A 10,403-nucleotide genomic window follows, 5' to 3' on the forward strand; every position below is an offset into this window, starting at 1 on the left:
ACCTTAACTAAACAAGAATCTACAAGTCTTCATGACGATAATCCTTTACTGACTTGATTAATCCTTTACTGACTTGATTTCTAGTCCATCCTAGGAACACATGCGAATTTTGAAAATATCAACTTGATTTTGGTGAGTTCACAGGTTTTGAGGTAAAAGTATAATAAACTCTTTTGAAAACTTTTTATAAATCTCTGCCTTTCTAGATTCCTAGTTTCTTATGTCTTATTATATCACCTCTTTATCTATTAACCCTATCTTATTGACTTTTAAGATGTATTATTAATCCTAACTTACTATATTTATAGGACATGTAACGATCCTATCTTATTGTATTTTAGGATATTTTATTAATCCTAATTTAAAATCATTGTAGGATAACTAACAACCCTAACATATTTTATCTACATTCTAAGGAATCCCTAATGATAGTTCGATCTCTAAGGTTTTGTAATGTATTACCATGAGCCCCCATAATCGAAGTTGTTTAACTTATAATTTTCCCCGTCATGACACTTCGTCGGACGTCGAATAATGAATAATAAGAAAGTTATACTTCTGAGATTATAGCTAAATGGGGGTGTCAATCCCCATATAGATCTATACATATCTTTCTAGCTCTCGCAAGATTAACCATTATAGGTACCAATGAATTCCGAATTTAATCAAGGAATTTGGACGAATATTATCATATCACTAATGCATTAACCTTAGGTATTTATCTTTTATCTTTTATCCTTCTTAGGGATTTCCTATAAGTATCACAATATAAATCTTTTTATCTTATATTTGATAATTATAACTTTTGATCTCATAATTATTTTGCATATATAAGTATTCATATATATATATATATATATATATATATATATATATATATATATATATATATATATATATATATATATACCCTAATTATGGTTATTTAAAAACAAGATATTTGGGCAGAGTAACAATTAGGTATGGTGCATATCCCTACATTTGACCAACATAGCTTCTAAGTAGTACATTACCCTAGGGATTTAGCCATTATAACATTATCTCTTCCTAGACTAGCAGGTATCATAAATCTTAAGCATAATATCATAGCTTACAATGAGGCATAATATCTATAACTACATTATCCTAAGGATTTAAGCTTTATAAAATAATTTGGTATTTATAGATATAAATATATTTTGATAAAACCATTTGATAAGCATGTATTCCCCCCTCCCATTGGGTAAAATATTTAAAATAGTGAAATAGGGGCCGTGAACCCACTCTACTATCGTATTCCTAAGCATCCAATCCATTACACCTGAAACTTCGTGCCATTTGGTGGACTTCTGAAACAGCTTGAGAGGTATAGAGAGGGTTTTGGGTGAGTGTTTGGGACGAGAAGATTAGAATATGGGCACCTCTATTTATAGTGGTTGTGCGTACGATGCACTTCATGCGTGACGTGCACCCGCTTCGTGGCTCCATCCAGAGCTTGCCACGTGTCACACTTCTGATGTAGATGTGCATGACGAGCATGGCGTGCCCTTGGCGTGCACCCTTAAATCTTTTATAAAAACTCATATCTTCCTTATATGAATCTTATTTCTTACCATATTTATATATTTGTATAGCGCTCTACTAGTACTGCAACTTTCATTATGATCGCGTTGCTAAATTTTGACTTTTATTTTTAACCCGTATTTTATATTTTTCTGAAAACATATCTCCTTTATATGAACTCTGTTTTGACTTTTTTCCTTTAAAAGTCCTTATCTCTCAGAGTACTATGGATTTCCTTTTTAGTGACGTTAGCCGAAACTCAACTGATTTATGTATGCTATTTTGATGTTAATAGCATTATTATGTGATGGGTTTTTATCATTTATAAAATCATAAGTCTTTCAGTCAGAGTCATATTTTTGCAACGATTATATCATTGGAATCACTTTATTGTGTACTTTCCAAATACACTAACCACCATAAAAATGATATAACGTTTTGGTCACTTAATTTTGACCCTATTATTATCATTTAATTGATCATATTTTCCTATATTATGAAAAGTTCTATCCTTATCATTGGTTGATGTTAATCTCTAATGACAATGGGTGATGGGAAATTCCCAATTGTTACACATGACATCTTCATTGCTTCCCTTTTTGGCATGGAATTAGCTAACTGTTTCCATCTTCTCAATAGTCCGGTATTTAGTCATTTGGTTGCAAAGATTGTTTTTCATCTATTTCTACAGTTGCAACTTTCAAACACTACTTCCATTTCATAGATCCAAACCATAAAAATCATTGGAATTGGTTCTCCTTAAATACTTTGTAGTTGGAATGGCATGTAGTCCTCATACTTACATCCTTTCCTGTCAACCTCTTCTTCGATGTTGTTTCTCTAAACCCTACGTGTTTCAATTTGAGTTACAGCTGTAATACAACTTCCTTCTTTGGGCTAAACTTCATTCAACACTAGTTCAACAATCGGTGCCCTGAATTTTTTCTTTCCCCCTCAGAGCAGTTTTCTGGCCTCCTCCATATGCCCAGCTAGCATTGCTTGCACTCCTGCCATTGTAATAGGTTCGGGTGCAAGTGCGACGACTGGTGCATGACCAATCACATGCTCAGACTGTCGATTTTCGTTATTATTTCTCCACCTGCAACGAGTTCTTACCATGACGTTTTGTTCACCAGAACAATCGTTTACGGTCACAATCACGAGTATCTTATGATAGAGAAGGTTTTAGATATGTTTAGATGCATAATCCTCCTTATCACTCTGAAAATTACATACCAGTTCTAATTCATTAATTTATACAGTTAGAATCTTAGACACATAAGGTTTCCAAATCAAGGTTGGCAACAAACGTTAGACCCTTTCTAATAGTAGCAATCTAGATAGGTAACCTATGGCATGCTATAAATCATTTAGCACATATCAACATATTAGGTATCTTTCCTAAAGTAAGCTATCGCTTTACATATAAAATAAGGTATTTAACCTAAGTTATGCTATATAATAATTCTTATTTAGATCATAATTTTATTTAAGGCTTGTACCCTAAAATATTCTAGTGCTTGTGTATTTATTATTATTTTAGGTATATTAACTAAAATATTCTAGACACAACTCTCACCATCATCACTTAAGCTCTAAGCTTAAGTCTAGAAATCCTCACAATTCCTAGTTTACTTAAACTAATGCTCTGATACCAACTATGATATCTTCTAATCTTCAGAACCAAAAAGAAAATTTACTTTACGCTTTAAATATCATTTTATCCTTAGAGAAAAATCCTAGTATATAAAAATCTGTTGAGAACAAGATTGTCTCAAATAAAATCCTAAGGATGTAATAATCAATACAGATACATGAGTTACAACATAAAGTCCTAATGGTTCTAACACCATTGAAAGATTTCTATTAATCACTCAACATCCTAATAAAGTTCCATTAGCTTAAGTCTTGATACATGTGATGCATACAAACTGAGTGGGTCAGGTTGGGAAAATTGGTGAGATACATAGGGATTTAAATTCCACAATGTTATAATATATATTTCTTAACCCTGCAAAGACGACTGTTACCAAAAAAAATATATATAGATATATCTCTGACTTGGATATATATAAACCTCATACCTATACCCACCCCAATCGACCCTCGCAGATCCTAGTCCATGATCATCTACAAGATAAACTGTTTCAAAGAAAGGGTTTGGATGCACATCTAGGGGCTTCCTTGGTTGGTGAAAATCATAAAGGCACTCGAGTCATCCGAGCATTTGAATGAATATGGTATCCCATTTCATCTACGTTTGTAGGTTATTAACCCACACTAGCAACATAATTCACAAGACCATTAAGAATGATCAAGTATTGTCATATTACTCTATGAGATGACCAGCCATACCATTACAGTTGCTTGATCTACACCCACCATATATAGTCATCCAAAACGTAATACTATTTGTACTCCAGTATGTATTTCATACCATCGACGCCTGAAAGTGTCACGAAAAAGAACTCTACTCTCCATTCTTAAGTTACACATATTCTCCAAATGATACTACCCGATGTCAAACTTAATTGACCTAGGCATCCATAATGAGTCTTATCTCATTAACAGGCAAAACTACTAAGCTTCCAATACCGACTCTATTTAGGTAACATTATCCTAATCCAATGTATATATTTAATACAAAGTATTTAGCATTAATATATTGTTATACATTTTCTCTAATAATACTTCTATTATTCTTATCATGTAATAATATATATATATATATATATATATATATATATATATATATATATATATATATATATATATATATATATATATATATATATATATATATATATATATATCTTAATACATTTAGAACCATATCCGGTTCGCGTATCGTATATCCTCAAATACATTTCTAACACATATTATTGGAAATAAGCATATAGCTCACATATACACTTTTTAACAAATATTTAATACTTTAATTAATACTTTTGTTAAAATCATGTTCATTAAAAGGACTATGTAATCACCTGACTTAGGTGGATGACTGGTGATTTGGGCAGAGCTTTACCTAACACCTTAGCTTTTATTTTGACGTGAGTTTAGTACGATTAATACTGAGTCTTTGTACTAATGATAGTCTAGATTCCTCACTAATCCGAATGTGTACATTAAGAGCTATCAAGTATGGAACAACCATGTAGGATCATATCAGAGGTAGGGTCCGTTTCGATTTCACTGTCAGACACTGTTTTAAGTAGAAGTGAAGCGTCACAACCCTATGAGTGTGTCATACAAAAAGTTAGAAAATGATTTAAACAAATACAATTTAGAAATGAAGCTGATGAACTACGTACCCTGACAAAACAATCGTGGAAGTGGAGATGAATGATTCCTCCAACCATTCCACGGTTGGCTGTGACTACCTTATTTATTGTGTCCCACACTATCTTCTCAGCAGTATGACATGTGGTTTTATAGAATCCAGTTTCAACTGTTTTTGAGCTTTGTTGGTATCCAAAGTCATAAGAAGCATGCACAACATACAAAGCTTCATGAACCATGTAACCACCTAATACATCTTCATCATCTTGCTTAATTTGTGATCTCCCACACCGATGATGATGAACAGTTGTAAGATCAACTAGTTATAAGGTGGGGAAGAAGATGAATAGTACTAGGTTTATGAGGTGCTTCATGGGGTTGTACATTCAAAGTCAATGTGGGTTAAAAGAAAATTGATCAACAAATGTCTATGTGACAAATGGATAACCGGGTGACCCCTTTATTTTGTCCAAAAGGACATGATTGACCCGACAAAAACGATTTGGTTACCTCATAATGCTGTGGAAATAATTTAATACTAAATGAACAAACCCTATAAAACTCGTAGGATATTTATGTCGTTTTCTCTTTTGGTTATGTTATCACAAAAAAAAAGAGTTAGAAATGACATGATTAAATGTTTTTATCGGTTACTTTTTAAATTTTTTTAGGCTAAAATTGTTTAATATAGATTAATATTTATTTTGCACTTTGAAAATAAAATATATTAAGATCTATAACTTTTCTTGAAAGTAATGCTGATAATTTTTTCGTAGAATATACGTTTTTCAGCTTTTAGTTTGCTTTGTATATTTATAATGAACGATTTTATTTGTTTTGAAATAAAAATACATTAGATATATTTTTATAATTTTAAATAAAATAAACCAATTTATAAATTATAAATTATAACTAATAAATAAATAGTTAAACTAGATTCGTTTGCTAATAAAATATGAAGATGTTTAAATTAGGTTAACACATGTGGATGAGAAAATTACATATTTTTGTAATAAAAAAATAGGTGGACTTGGCTTGTGAATAAAAATTTATCATATATTACCCAAAGTTCTAAATAGCATTTGTTCGTAGTATAAAGGTAAAGTCAAATTTCAAGTTTTATATTTTTTTTTACCGGTAATCATATTTTTTATTATATGATTTAAGACGATAATTTTGCTTACATAAACAATCGCATAATTATAGATGTATATAATATATATTAGGGTTTTAGAGGAACTATATGAGCACTTAATAACAAAAATTAACAAATAATCAATGATTTCATTCTTGATCTAAAATTTTCAAAAAGAAAAAGAAATAAAAACATGTCTTGAAAAAAATCGTGACATAACACGTCTTATCATGCGCCACACCTAACATTGTCGTCGTGAAGGTTTTTAAGACGACGTAGCCACACCTTACCACATGACACACGTTGACCAACCTGTTTGAGGATATTAATTAGGGTGATAGTGGAGAATCGGATTTCTCTTGGATCGTGTAAGTTCACTTTCCGAAATGATATTTCCACCCTATATCTTGGTTATAGGAAATCCAGTCTAGAATAATTCAAGAAGACACTTGTATATCTAGGTACAAAAACACAAAACCAATTCGTCAGGGGCACCACCCCTTGGACAACGTTAGAATCGCTGCCCTTAGGACCCTACAAGAGGATGTAATCCCCTTGACCCCCACATTTCTGTTGTACATGTCTATAATTTGATCTTATATACACATGCACTTCACATTCTCCAAACATATAATATAACGTACAAATGATAAACGCTTAGCTCACATGTCAATTCCAATTACATAAAAATATCGGATGACACTAAAATCATCGATACAAACTTTTAGAACCATGATAAACTACACCATATTTTTGTCATGGTTCATCCACATTTTAACACTCGAACATACTAAACATAGTATAAAATACTCACATCCCCTAGTCATTGCAAATACATCTATCAAAGCAAACCACATTAACTCGTATTAAAGATACATCGCCAATAATATGAAAATCATATTTAAAACGTAAGAGAAACAATACAATATATATTTGATTTAGAATTCAACTTGTGAACACCTGTGAAAAGGCTCCACTTACATTAAATTAACACTAAACTTAGTCCTAAATGTGTTGTCCTAGTCTACTTAAATTGCTTTAATTACAAAGAACAAATTAAAAATAGCAACTCTATAATTTGTGGCAAAATAAGAAGCAAACAAAACCAACTAAGAACTCAACCTTCTTCCTTGACTACTTTTACTTGTCCTATTGGACAAAGTTGTGTATTTAATATATATACATTCTACATGCTTTATTCCACTTTTAGGGCTTAAACATGTGGGATGGATGGTTTATTGTTAATATTGGAAAAACTTTCAATAATGTCTTAATAATTTCGAAACGATGTTCATATCGTGTTCATTATAGCTTTCTCGATTAAAACCTTTTGTTACTTAAACTACCATTTTTCATCTATTGCACAAACTCATCCGATGTTATAAAAAATCATAAATAAATAAACATTAAGTTCACGAAAGTGACATCTCATCTACATTTGTATTGTTGCGATGTTTTTTTTGAACGTTAATAATTTCATAATAAAATAGAAAATAGAAAGGTTTGTAACCAATAGACTCATTTCACATTAAATGCGGGTCTTCTATATACTAAGGATAATGACTTAGGAGGGTAATAAGGTTTCTAATTTGTTCGTATTAGGTCACTAAATTTTTTTTGTGCGTATTAGACAAATATGGTTGTTATTACCGTTTAGAAATAGTCCTTTTACCGGTTAAAACCGTTAAATGGATTATTTCTAAACGGTAATAACAACCATATTGGTCTAATACGCACAAAAAAAAAAAAACTTAGTGACCTAATACGGACAAACTGGAAACCTTATTACCCTCCTAAGTCATTAACCCTAATTATTTAGAAAACATGCTTACTAATCAATGTGACTGATTTGTTTGACTGAAAATAGTTGCTTCCATTTAAACTTATCTCACAACCCTTTCAGAACTTCTAAGTACAAAAACTCATATGATTGATGATTTTCATTACATAAATATGCAACATTTTATCAATAACTTCTTTTTTGTCATTTAAATGTTTACATGAACACATCCATATGTACAAAAACAATCTCACTTTGATACCTCCCATCAATGTCTACATTTGATAACAAATGGAAATGTAAAACCAACATGGACTTGTAGAGGATATATATTATTAATTATTTTATAAAAAGCAAAACCACAACATGAACTAAGAAACTGAAGTTGCAAAATGAATAAAAAAATCAGCACATATACAAATACATACATACTATATACAACACATAAACGGAAGTTTATAAAGCATGAAACTTAATGATAGGAAAAGTAAAAAACTTAAATGTGACTTTATAGAAAAAAAATCACCCTTACTTGCGACAAATGATTGAAGACATTAACAAGAAAATCAATCTGACCATAGAATCCACATGTTGTCTGATCATGACTTCAGTAGATGAACTACTGAAGCGTAAGAATTGCAATTGAATTCTATTAGCATTTGAAAAGGGAATTAGGGTTCCAGAGAAGATGATGAAGGGTTAAAAAAAATTATTTCTCGATTTGTGTGTGTCATCCTTGCGCAGGGGCCATGCTAATCTTCTCTGTATTGTTCCAATTTTATCGGATGTCCCCAAAGGGACGATTATAGATGAAGAGCTTCGCCATAAAGAGAAATAGCATGTTATATGGGATGATGCGAGTTCTAAATGAAGTAGTTTACTGTTGATGGTCATATATTCTCAATGTCTTTAAAATTAAGGTTAATGACTTAGGAGAGTAATAAGGTTTCCAGTTTGTCCGTATTAGGTCACTAAGGTTTTTTTTGTGCGCATTAGACCAATATGGTTGTTATTACTGTTTAGAAATAATCTTTTTTACCCGTTAAAACAGGTAAAAGGGCTATTTCTAAACGGTAATAACAACCATATTTGTCTAATACGCACAAAAAAAACCTTAGCGACCTAATACGGACAGACTGAAAACCTTATTATCCTCTTAAGTCATTATCCCTATATACTATCCAAACCTTTATTTTGCCATGTTGGAGTGTTCCTTGTCGATTTCCCCCTAATGTATGCTTTGATTAACGGACCATACACTTTCTATTTTTTTTTTTACATCGCCCAAATTGAATTAATTAATGTTTCTATTATTTGTTTCTAAATATTGTTGTTATATGTCTCAATCACAAGAAGTCAGATGAAGAAATAATCGCGCGAGTTAGTGGACAAAGGATATTAAAGGCAAAAAGATGTTGAGAAGATGAGAAAGAAGGGAAATGTAAAGCATCTCATAGAAGATCAATGGTTTCATATCATTTTAATCTTTTAGTCACATAAAAAGACTAGCACAACAGTTGCAGATATTATGATATTATGAAAAAAAAAAAATCTTTTTTCTACTAGAATTGCTTGAATTAAAGCAATCTTCTATATATTTTTAATGAGTTAGTGTTCCAAAATAGTAACAAACTATCATACAATATTTTTTTTGTATGTATTAGCAATTTAACAAGTGTGACCGGATAAATTTATAACATTGGTGATATAACGTCAATGTGGTAGTCTAGACGACAAATTTTGTTCAACCATATTTTGCTTACATGACGTTTATTTGGATTTTGTTTAAAACATAAAATATTTTACTATATAAACAATATTTATATATATATTTCTTAAAACTTATTATTATTTCGAACAAATCACGATGATTGTATGAAAATTTCACCAATAGTAATTTTTAAATTTAAAAGAAATAGCGTGCCCTTGTAATCATAGATGATATTTCTTTTATGTTCGTTGAGGGATAAGTTTATTTTTTAAAATTACATGAGTTTTGTTTTTGTTTTTTTTTTCAACCACTATTTTTTATTCTGTTCAAAACTAAACAATCACGGCCACAGATTATAACAAATTATTGCAATATTGAATGAAAAAAAATGTACGTTTTCTGCTTAAAGAAAACATTGGTGGGATATGATAAACTATACGCATATAGATTTCTATACAGTCAATCAAGATTTTATTTCTCATTCTTCATTTTCTTGATGATAACTGGAAGTTAAGAATGTTAAATTTTATCCCAAAATAAGTAAGCGACGGGAGTATCTGCAGGTTTTTAGAAGAGTGGAGGGGGAGGGGGGGGGGGGGATATGGTTGAGGTGGTCATCCGGTGCCGAGTGGAACACGGGACGACATGGCGAGATGGCCATCTGGCGCCGAGCGGGAACACCGCTCCATGTAGGCAATATGGGGTCTTTTTCAAACTAATGTGGTGTGGTTGAGTAGTTGTTGTTGGGTATTAAGATCCAAACACGATAAACTTAAGACCGAAGTGTGGGTGATGACGCTCAAAAGATTAAACAATAATACAAAAAGATTTAGCATGGTTCAAACTAGGTCCACATGCAATTAAAGAGATTATTTTATTGATTGATGAATGTTATATAAAATCTAAGTATTTATTGCACCACAATGTCGGCTCATACTCACATTATGTTTTGA

At 31.2% G+C, this 10,403-nt stretch overlaps 1 non-coding gene across 1 annotated transcript; it reads right to left on the reverse strand.

Annotated features, from left to right (window-relative positions):
- Positions 1-8,440: 8,440 nt before the first annotated feature.
- Positions 8,441-8,540, reverse strand: LOC145007650 (U6 spliceosomal RNA). The gene has a single exon (XR_013663024.1). It is a non-coding gene; the product is annotated as a U6 spliceosomal RNA (small nuclear RNA).
- Positions 8,541-10,403: the final 1,863 nt, after the last annotated feature.

This window comes from Lactuca saligna, chromosome 7 (genome assembly GCF_052625555.1).
Source record: "Lactuca saligna cultivar CGN05327 chromosome 7, ASM5262555v1, whole genome shotgun sequence".
Taxonomy (NCBI): Eukaryota; Viridiplantae; Streptophyta; class Magnoliopsida; order Asterales; family Asteraceae; genus Lactuca; species Lactuca saligna.